We start from the raw sequence: 10,406 nt of genomic DNA, 5'->3' as shown, positions 1-10,406 counted from the left end.
GGAAGAAGCGGTGGGCGGGCGGCGGCAGGCGAAGCGCGGGTTTCGCCCCGCGCGGGCGTCCCCGTCGGGCAGGCGGCGCCCGCCGTCGGCAGGGGGACGCGGGCCCCCCGGATAAACCCGCGTAGTCGTTCCCCGTGTCGGAACGGCACGGCGGTCGTCCCGTCGGCAGCCTCTGCGTCCCTCAGGGCACGGGAAGAGCCGCCGCACGCGACGGCCGCGTGTTCTGAGGAGCTTGCTGACGCAATGCCTGTGAATGGGCTTGCTAATGAACGCCGGCGCTCTCCCCTCGTGCCGGATCTACCTCATCGCGTTCGCGGCCCTCGCCCTGCACCAGAAGGGTCAATGCCTACGGAGGCAACGCAGCCGTTCCGCGTAGAAACCCTGCAACATCAAACGGAACATCAGTAACGGACGTTCAGCCAACTTCAAATCAATTTTTGTATACCCTTCAACACATAAACGCCTAGGACTCTCCGCCCTGTTTTATATCACAGTAACACAAGAAAGTTTTATCCATACTGATGGCTCGTAATGTCATATAAAAAAGTTTGAAGCCAGACGTATGTCCCTGTTATTCCCTCGTGTCATTGCTTAGTGGCCCGCTGATGTCACAATACTGTTGCTCTCCTCAGCGGGGCTGCTCAGACGATTGTCCCCTGTTCTTCTTTTCTGGTACACGGCAGTACGTTAGGAATGCTGATGCCTCCTGCATTTAAAAAAATATAAAGGTTCGCTTTAAACTATTATAGATCTAATTTTTAGCTGAAGAACTGTATCTCCAATAGCTTTTCATTAATTTATGTTTTTTTTTCTGACCATTTGCTTTTTTTTTTCCCCTTGGCATTTTCCATAGTATTTCTTTCTTTACTTCTTTCCTATGGCTTCACCCTTCTAATTGTACTGTCAGATTAGATGGGAGCTTTTAAATGAACAGTTCCTAATTTGTCCTAATAGCTTTTCGAATATAAAATTAGACTGATTGAGCTATAACTTCTGGGTTCTCCTTTTCCTCTCTTAGAGATAGGTGTGGTGTTTCCCAGCGCTACCGCTAGGATTTCTGAGAGTTAAGTTACAAATACACAATTTAGTTGTAAGTCTCAAAATAACCTGGTTTATAATGCATTTTATTTACATGAGGGAAAAAATGTTAAGCAAACATCCAAATGACCTCTATCCATATCTCTAGTTCAATACACATGAGTCATTTCTATGGCTAAAAATTCCCTCTGTTTTTTTCCTTTTCCAGAATCACCTCCGTGACGCTCTAGAGAGATCTGTATTCGTTAAGATAACCTGATAACCCTTCTGGACACAACATTCAGCTGAGTTTGGGAATAATACCAAAGCACAGACGTTCTCCTCCAGCTCTGGGCTTCTCACGGCGGTGTTGAAGAAGGCAGAGAACATCCAGCCAGGCTGAGCGTTGGTAGCCTCTCCCAGGGAGAACTGTGAAGTAGCAAATGGACAAAAATGAATACTAAACTGATCAAAGAAAAGTGTGAATCATACATTTTCCTTCTTTAATAAAGAATCCCCCTCTTGTCTGAAGAAATGAAGGGATTAATAAATCAAGAATTCAGAAGGCGTGCTCATGTGCAGGATTGAGTAGATAACTGTTTTCTGAAAGCAGTTGATTCAGATTATAAACGAGGACCAAAAGGGACCATCAGCTTATCAAGTGCAAGCCTCACCACTTAGCAGCCTGTGACCTACACCTGGCTTGCTGCAGGCTTCTGGCTGGCTCCCCAGATAGTTTTGAAAGCTGTTAGGGCACTGGTGCACGCCCAGATCTCCTGCCACACGGTCCCACATCAGGACCGAATGATTCGCCCAAGGAGGTGCAGAATTCTGATAGCTGCAATGTGGCCTTTCCTGGTCGCTCCTGTTAAAACAAGTCTTACGAAATCAACTGCTCGTTCCTGTAGTGATGTCAATCGTTTGCATGAAATCTTCTCTGTATCCAGACGACTCAGCATGTCTCCGTTGCGCAATGACTTGTTCTGTGCATGAAAGGTCTTTACTGTCCTGCCCAGAGCAAGCCAGATGTGTGCTGTTACGCAAGAGAAAAGCATGTCTCTCGAGCCCCTTTGATAGGCATGCCTAGTGAAACAGTATCAGTGACTGTTTATAAAGTTTTAAAGGAAAACAAATACGGGCTGTGCCTCTGACAGAGGGCTGTTCTGTTAATCCTCCTCATCTCTTTACTATTTTAAGAGGGAAGGGAAGATATAAGGAGTTAATGACTGTCAAAATGATAGTGGTAGCTGTGAAATGCAGTGCTTGAAAACTGTAATGTGCTGAATTGTGAACCGATGTTAAAAATCCTTGAACCTTACATCTGTGACACACAGATGTCAGCTTGTTCCTTTGTTATCTTTATATTTTCAGAGGAGATGCCCGGCTAGGACAGGATGTGCGTTCATATCTACTCGGTATTATCTGCTGCCCCACAAGCTCCACACTAAATCTTGTCTACCGTGTGCAGGTTTCATAACTTTGTGACCCCACAAAGATCAGCTGACTAGTGAAATCAGGGAGATCAGTGTCTGGTGAACACTGCAAGAGAGGGTGGTTGAATTCTAGCATTCTTATCCAAATATTTTCTTTTCTATTATTTTAAATATCTGGAAGAAGCAGCAGCAGCAAGGCTAAGAACTTAGTGTCTATCAGTTTCATAAACCATAGTGATTTGGATTCTGCAGAATTATGAGAAGCATGCCTAAAAGAATTGTATAGTGGCTTAGTGCTGAAATAACAGTAGGTGTTAAGTACTTTGGGATTTTTTTCCTCTTGTCCCAGAATATAGAATCATAGAATTAAAGAATCATAGAATGGTTTGGGTTGGAAGTGGTCCTTTAAAGGATCATCTAGTCCGGCTCCTAATATAAGTTCAGCAGGCATTGGCTAGGTCAGTACTTGTTTGGGAAACCTCTTACGAAAAACCTCTGTTAAAAAGTTACCCGTGTTAATTGTTAAAATAAATACCTACCACAACATTTTTGTATGGGTATGCATTGTGCATCATGAGTAGAAATAACATACATACACATTGGTTATAAAGATTTTGTATAGGTAGGTATTACCTCTTGGGAGGTGACCCACATTTTCACAAGCAAATCTTTGGTAACCTGATTTGCAAAAATATTTTTGTTTTGTGTTTTTTTTAATAAGCAACAGTGAGCATAGTGCATCAGGGCATGAGATGCGGTGATTTTTCTAGCTCTCTCTAATAGTCCATGAAAATCTGCAGAGTCTGGAAAGGATGAAAGCTAAACTGGCAGAAAAGGTTTTGACCTAGCCCACTACCAGTGCTGTTGTTCCCTGCATTATACATGCAGAAACATGAACAGATAACTTTAGATTTCTCCTCCTTTCTGGCCATGTAATCTTCCTAGAAAAGCATAGACCTATGGACTGTAGTATTCCTGAGAGACGTTATGTCTGACTGATAGGTTCATATAATGTTCACTATAGATGAAAGTTTACTTAAGGACCTGGAGACAATCAGGGAAACGTTCCACATGCAATTAAGATACTATTAAGAGCAATAAAAAGTTGGAGAGTTGGGCAACCTAGAAATAATTCTCCCCAGTATCTAGGGGAAGATTTTTTTTTTCCTTCAAGAACTTTTTTATTTCTAGCACAGCCTTCCAACTGTCAAGAGCATCTGCCATCTGTGCAAGACCATGCATGCTACATGGCCCATTGACTGTAACTCTGCCGATTATAACAGCAACTTAGGTACTCCCTTTGCAGACACACGGGTGGAGCAGGTACCAAAGCACATGTGCTACTGAAAGAGCACCCGGCCTCTGTCTGTTCTGTCATTTAAGTTCTTGAGACCAGCCTCATGCACGATCCACACTGCAAGCCTCAAACAGTGCCAGAGCCACTGCCTGCACAAGGGTTTGCCTGAACAATGGAGAATGAAGTCCTACGTTTTGCTTCAGGACAACTAGGTATCTGAAATCCCACATGATCGTTCAATCATGTATTTTGTAACTTACCTCAGGCACATGTCTGTGTTAAAGAATCAACAAAAAATTTATCATTAACTTACATCATTTACAAGCAAGACATCATGAAGTCTTTGCAAAAAGGGGAATATAATTAAAAAGCACTTATTGTTAATTATTACTGTTATTGCAGTCATGGGATCACTTATGCATTTAGTTTCCTGGTGTGTCTCTCCTTCTGAATGCCTGCTAGCTATGTTGGAGAGAACGTTCTGCAGCTTTATTGCCATGATTTTTAAAGTGCTACAAGTTTTTTTCGCTTCATGTTCATATTTTGTTTCCTCTTCTGGAGCTCTTACAGGAAATCTGGCAATGATCGTGATGCAGACTCAGCACAAATCCCTACTTTGTTTTTCTTTTTTTTTGCTGACAAAAAAAAAAGTTCAGAGAAATTCAGCTTGCAGTTTAGAGGGCTGGATAAAACACTGGTGGTCAAAGATAGGTGTCAGAGCTGCTCAGCTCTTCCACCATGAGACGCTGACTCTGAGCTCTACTGGGGATACGACCACCTCCTTAAATCCAATTCTTAAGACTGTTATATGCCTGATATGTAAATAATAACTAGTAAATAATATAAGGCATACATGAGTAATATTTTGAACATGTCTTCCTGCCAAGAGACAGCCAGTAAAAAATGAAAACAGAGGTCAGCTAGAGATGAGGACTTACCAAAGTAAAATGTAAACCTGGGTCCCATCTCTCCTGTAGTTCTACAAGAGTCCTAACAAATGACCACCCATGCAAGCCTCTATTGACTGGAGAAATGCTGAGGCGTGGTGCGATGACCATTCCTTGTCAGGACCAGGACTCACTTCTCAAGTTCCACAAGTTGAGCCAATGCTTTTGGAACGGGATGAGGAGACTCCAAAGCGGGTATTGCTGTTGTTCCCTGTCATTAGAGAACATGACACGAAGCCTGTTCAGTGTGAATTCTCAGACAAGCCAAGAGGCCCATCCAAACACATGTGAACATAGGAAATAACGGCAATTTCATGCAAGCAGCCAATAGTGGCTGCTTGAATTTGGCAGGGCAGGGTTTTTTCATGTCTTTGCTATTTGCAGTGATGTGGAGTAGTGTGATGGCTTGTGCAGGTGACTTCCAAAGGTGTCCTCAGACAAGATGTCACTGTATCTTCTCTACTCTCACTTCTCTTTCTTTCAAATACTGAGTTATTTCCTCTGTGTTGCATTCTGCACCCTTTATTCTGGAATGCTATTACAGTTCTACCACTCTGATTTTGACTTTTCCCTCAACCAGCCAAAACCTAGCAGACCAAAGCTGTAGGAAAAATAGGAAGACCACCCGTGTCAAGGTAGGGCTAATATGTTTGTCAGATATAACCATCTCCAACCTTTGCTGGCCCACTGTCAACGTAATACAGAAATAATATTCTGTATTCAAAATTTTACTTTGCCTTCATTGTTACCTTCAAGAGCCACATCTGTGGAAAATGAAATATAGGACTGTAATATCAGAAGATCGGGGACTTCTGTTATACATATTTCATCCAAAACACACAAAAAGAAATGTACGCTAGTTAATAATTATAATTTTCAGCAAAAATGTGAACTCTTCAGGAGAATAGGAAATACTTGGAAATCTGTAGCTAGTAATGGTCTTCCTATCTTTTTTTTTTCACCAGTTACTATGAATTTATGACAGCTACATTATATACTCTAGCATTAAAGCTGTTCCAGTCTATTCAATCAATAAGCATTTAGCACTTCCAGGAGGTGTGCAGTTATCCAGCTGACTATAGGCACACCTGTTACATTCTGACTGTGAGCTGCAGGTTCCAAGTAGCTATATATCAATAACCGGTACTGTACCTGCTGAACATTTTATGAAGTACTGCCTGCTGAAGGCACAACTTGTAAGCCAGTATGGCTCTGTTAACAGAAATCAAATCTAGGCAGAGGCTGAATGCTAGTCACTATTGCTGACTCTTCAGATAATGGCACAGACAGCAACAGGGAAGGTGTTACTGTAAGATAGCTGCTGTAAGTCCTCCTCGCATATCAAATGAAGTTTCCTGATACAAATCAGACAAAGATCTGACTTTTCCAGACTTCCATCAGCATTCAAAAAACAGAAGGAGGCAGTCAGTCGGTTCAGGATTTGATTGTTGCACGCATATGCATCAGCACAGCTTTCCCTCTGCTTTTGTATCAAACACATTTAAGGAACAGTTCAGTTCCTCCATCAGCCCTCAGAAGGTCAGTATTGCTTTACAGTATTTCTTTATCTTGAGGTACTTGCGTCTGAAGTCCATTATGGTATGGGGAGGCCCCTTTTTTGTGAAAGTAGTTTTTACTCATGGTGGGAGCAGATGGCTATCAATCTCAGCTTCCTGTGTGCTGCAGCAGAAAAGTATACTTTGTTAAGTGAAAACTGTCACTTCGGCCGATCTACTTTTGTATTTCATTTGCAAATTGTTTCAGCAGCTCACAAACAATTTGCTACTTAGAGTGCTTTGATGCTGAAAGGGAAGCTGCTTTTGAATTTCCAAGATGGACAGAACAGTAAAAAATGGTTGATTTAGCCAGTTATACCTTTGTTACTGGTGCTGGTGGCACATTCACATACTCCTGCCCTAAGAAGGGCACACAAATTTTTGTTCACAGTTCAGCATTCCACGACTATGCTATCTGAAAAGAAGTGTCATCAACAATCAACCTTCAATATCATGTATTTGAAGCCATAAGTGTTTTAGTTTGTCTGACTCCATTTAATGTAAAACAATCTCCATCTTGCACGCAGCTATCTGAATCTGTCCCTAAGCTCTCTTAACATCTCTTGCAGACCATGTTTGCAGCCACTGCTGTACTCCCAGGAAAATAAAGCAACATAAGAGCCGCAAAAAGAAATTTAACCAAACTCATGTCATCCATTTTTTAATCACAACTGAACAGTTCTTGAAAGAGAATTTTTTTCATACAAATCCCTCTTATTTATTATAACTGGATCCAGTTTTCACTTCAGTTTTCATATATTTCACAACAGATAAGCAAAGAACAGACTTGAACTTCCTGTAAGGTTCACTGTATACTGTCACTGAATCCCATGCACTGTGCTGTCATAATTTCCCTTCCTTGGGTAGGGTTCAGTGCAGTGAACTATGCTTGGATGACCTGCTACAAATCATTAACAAGGATTTGCTTGTACGGCTATTTCTGGTGAGAAGCCCTTACAGTCACCTGGAATGAACTGCTGTGGATTTAGCTGATGAATCGTTTTCCTCCACATCTCCGAAGGAGAGTTATTGGGTATAAAGACTTTAATGGGAATTGTATGTATTGCTGATGATACTTCTGAAGTTATGATTACAGTGACACTCCCTTGAAGAGCTGATCTGTTAATGTAAAGAGAACTGTCTGAATACAGAAAAATCAAGGGGTTTGTTTAACTTTCTTTGTATTCATTAGTCCAGAACCTTAATCACTTCAGTTATGTGTTGACTCAGTGCACCGTACTGGAAAGCCTAAAGCTGCCTGCTGAATTCCTGGTCCAACTGCGTCATTCCTGTAGAAGGAGGGATCGCTGATCATTGTGTGGGGTATGAGATCCATATAGGAGATCTGTACAGATACCCTGCTTTGGGCGTTGCATGATTACATTTGCTTCTTCCTGATTTACTATCCCCAACACCAGGAGCCTAAGCAGAGTCACACCAAACTGAAGGAATTTTCAGTTTTCTTCTGTATATCACAGGACTGCCAAGTATTACTAAAGACACCGAAAAATAAAAAAACCACAGAAGATGTCATACAGCTATGACCTTCTTAACCACCTCTTGGGTATCATCTGGTAATTTGCCCTTCCTTCAAACGATAAGAGGACCATTGGTTTTAGGCCCACTGAGGTGACGTGGGGAACTTGCAGGCTGATAGAATTATTGCAGGATAAATGCAGAAAGTAAACAGAGCCAATATGGAACTCAGAACACCTGTAGGTATTCAGCAGCTAGGGTCAGTTTGCATTTGATTATAACTTAGGACACGTCTGATAAAAAACAATTTTCCTTGCTAGTTACAGTGTGCTACAGATAGGTTCAAGCAGAGAAAGATACTTCATTATTATAATGGAATTTCCAAACAGAAAAACCAAAACATTTATCTACAAGATCAGAGCTCCTTTAAGTCTCATTTTGTTTTTAAGTAGACAGCTGCGTGTATCAGCTATTCCTTCATTCACTGAAACAATTTCCAGGCCTGTATCAGAGGATGTCAGCTTTTGTTGCTTCCTTTGAATTCTGAGAAGTATGCATTTAGTTATCTTATGCTGTGCTGGACCTCACATGTGAGGAGCATGAGACCAATATTGCACCAGTATCCTTCTTTCTGGAGTTATTTTAACTAATTAGAAACTTGTGTTTCTAATTATTTTGCTGAATTTACTTTGCTTTAATATATCTTCTTAGCAAATTACCCTTTATTTACAGCATTTAACCAAGAGTTTAAGGTCTCATAAACAAATGGAAATTTGTTTATGTAAGCATTAAGCTAACCTCAACAGCCTGTTTTTGTTGCAGTTTATTCTGCTATAAAGTATGAGTGACTCCACTGAATGACACAGTTATGCTGTTATAAAATGAGAAGACATGAGAAGAATCAGTAGAGACTTACAATCTGTCAGTGGACTTTGAATTCCCTGTTTGTGACATCCTTCAGTCACAAGAGCAAAACAGACACTGAAGTCCTAAGGTCTCATGACAGAAATTGTGCTGGATCCATGTTCTGTCTCTGTCCTCTCATTATTTGCACATGTTGCACATCACTACAGCAAACTTTACCAGAATATAATCACTGACAGCCTCATAATTCCATGTCCATTTGAGATTTTTTTAAAGAAATGTATACCTTACCGATCCAGATAACAGAAATAACAAACATCAGTTAATTTCCAAAAACACCGGAATGTCTCTGCTGTGATGCTTTGAAAAGTTTGAAATATGTCAAAAAAAGGGGACAGTTTATGTTCAATAAGAAGGGAAGGGGGCTGTCATTTCCACCAGGACCATTATTCCCCCGTAAATGAGAAAGAGAGTAGAAATAGGATAATAATTAAAAAAATTATTGTTTGAAACTGAAGACTTGTCCAAATTAAAGTTCATAACTGCCTCCTGCAGTGAGACTGGAACATAACAACTAAGAAAATACTTGCAGTGGAAAGCAAAATTAAGACAATTATTTCTTTAGAAGCTATGGACAAAGGGCTCCAGAAGCCTATGAATTCAAGGGGGATTAATATAAGAAATGCAACAGTGAGACTCTTAGACTGTAAATTTAACAATTATTAACATCTTTATTCTACTGTTGTAAAAATAATGTGGAAGTGTTTTGTTTTCCACTCAGAAAGCATAATGCTTCAGACTGGAGTTTAAACATATTTAGGGTTTATATCTTTCTAAAACAACTGAATTAGATCTATCTAAACTCACAGCCAACATTATAATATTCCCTACCACTTGCTTTAAAACAGAGGAACTTTTTTCCTCAATAAATCTTGAGGCAGAACAATGATCTCGGGTAAGGTGAATGTTATAAAGCATGATGCTTATGGCTTATCGCGATGAATGTAGTTAGGCTCTCCTTAATATTATAAAGGTTATAATAAATACAATGGAGTAGAATAATAAATAATATAAGAGGTAGTATTTATTGGCACAGTGATAATTGCTAACAAGAGCTGCTCCTCATCTCTCTGTAAGGGAACTGAGGGTCTGCAGGTGTCTCGGCATACTATACGGGAGGAAATGCCGACTTTTCAGTAGTGACCGCTGTACATTTCCACCCTCAATGTGCCTTCCATAGCAAGGCAGCTGTTTTACGTGTTACCTGCTTCAGCTCAGTTTACTCTGTCTGGACCCTTTATTCTTCAGTACTTGTCAGCTGCTAGTCTCAGCAGCACTCAGTGGTATTACATGTAGCTCATAGGCTCAGCACTTGTTAATCGAGCCTTGTGCACATCCCTCTCTACACAGCTGAAAAAGAAACGGGAATGCAATATTGCTCTTTATGTGACTCTGTCTCCACCTGTGTTGCAATAATTGGCAAGAGACCAACTATCAGTCACTACTGAGCTGCATTTTATTCCTCTCCCTATTAATAGAACTATACCTGCTTCATTTCTTTTTCATTGCTTCAGTGCTTATTTAGGTATTGACAGACGTGATGCATACCAAATACTTCCAGCCACCCTTGCAAGGCTTTATTAGCACTGAAAATCCACACCCTAGCCTGAGGCAGGAGGCCCAACAAATCATCTACCATTTGGAATAGCAAAGGACATCATCACAGTTATGAGGGCTTGGTCCCAACCCAGCAGAGAATACAAGGATACGTTTCCCTAACGATATAAGGAATGTGAGCACATTCCACCTTTTAAAA

The 10,406-nt window shown here is 40.8% G+C and overlaps 1 long non-coding RNA gene across 1 annotated transcript; it reads right to left on the bottom strand.

Annotated features, from left to right (window-relative positions):
- Positions 1–22: 22 nt before the first annotated feature.
- Positions 23–2,683, bottom strand: LOC148055563 (uncharacterized). The gene is made up of 3 exons (XR_015705247.1): positions 1,692–2,683; positions 1,342–1,446; positions 23–706 (listed from the first exon to the last, which is right to left on the bottom strand). It is a non-coding gene; the product is annotated as an uncharacterized LOC148055563 (long non-coding RNA).
- Between the last annotated feature and the right edge of the window lie 7,723 nt (positions 2,684–10,406).

Source organism: Nipponia nippon, unplaced genomic scaffold, assembly GCF_047370975.1.
Source record: "Nipponia nippon isolate SJK-2023a ecotype South Korea unplaced genomic scaffold, ASM4737097v1 scaffold_20, whole genome shotgun sequence".
NCBI classification, from domain to species: Eukaryota; Metazoa; Chordata; class Aves; order Pelecaniformes; family Threskiornithidae; genus Nipponia; species Nipponia nippon.
This window is presented reverse-complemented; position numbering and strand designations above follow the sequence as displayed.